Here is a 926-nt window from a genome sequence, read left to right as displayed (position 1 = left end):
TTTCCCCCCCCCCCCCCCCCCAGATGTGAGCTTCTGCTTGAATCACTTAAAACATTGAAATCTGTATGTTTCAAACCTAAATAATTGAAATCCTTGTCTTGAAATCCACCACTGCAGATTTATGGACAGCGTATTTATGTAATGCATACAAATATTCTCTCAAGGCATTTGCCTTGAATGCAGTGAACTTAATAGACCTATTGAATAGGAACGCTAGAACACCATTGCCTGAGCTCCATTCCAATTTGAGTCCCATTACCTCAGAGAATATATTGTTGTTAATAGGATCATCTGAAATACTTCTCCAGTATGTGTAAAAAAATGTAGTTTAAAGTGCTCGGGGATTTAACATTCATTTGGACATGGTGTGGGTGTCTGCTTACAGCTGACCCTTCTGGGATTCCCTACTTTTACTGTACCTGGTATTTGGAGGGATTTTAATTGGGTTTCTGAAGTTCTGAAATCAGTATCATTAATATATTTAAAGTGTTTTTAAACACCACAAACTGACGGTAACTGGCCCCAATTTAGACCTAGATTGTTATGAGTAAAGATTAAGCTGTTGTAACGCATTGCTGCATTTGGAGACCTGCAATGTTCTAGGGTCTAAACTGGAGCTCTGATAAGTAATGTTTGAGACACTGGAGAAAAAACCCCAGTATACTGCAGTACAGAGCAATCCTGTACTGATGTATAGTCACTTTAAACACAGAAATCAGCAGAAGTAAAGGGGGCAAACATTTCAGACCTAATGTGAGAATCCCACCCAGATTAACTTTATGAATACTATAGCAATGAATGAAATCATCTAGATTTTACACACACACACACACACACATATATATATATATAGACACGCCTATGACAAAAATGATTTGAGATTTTGCTCAAATATCAGTCATCTTTGGAAGTCTCTTACCACAGTC

Source organism: Sinocyclocheilus grahami, unplaced genomic scaffold, assembly GCF_001515645.1.
Source record: "Sinocyclocheilus grahami isolate Dianchi unplaced genomic scaffold, SAMN03320097.WGS_v1.1 scaffold162.1, whole genome shotgun sequence".
NCBI classification, from domain to species: domain Eukaryota; kingdom Metazoa; phylum Chordata; class Actinopteri; order Cypriniformes; family Cyprinidae; genus Sinocyclocheilus; species Sinocyclocheilus grahami.
Note: the sequence above shows the minus strand (reverse complement) of the source record.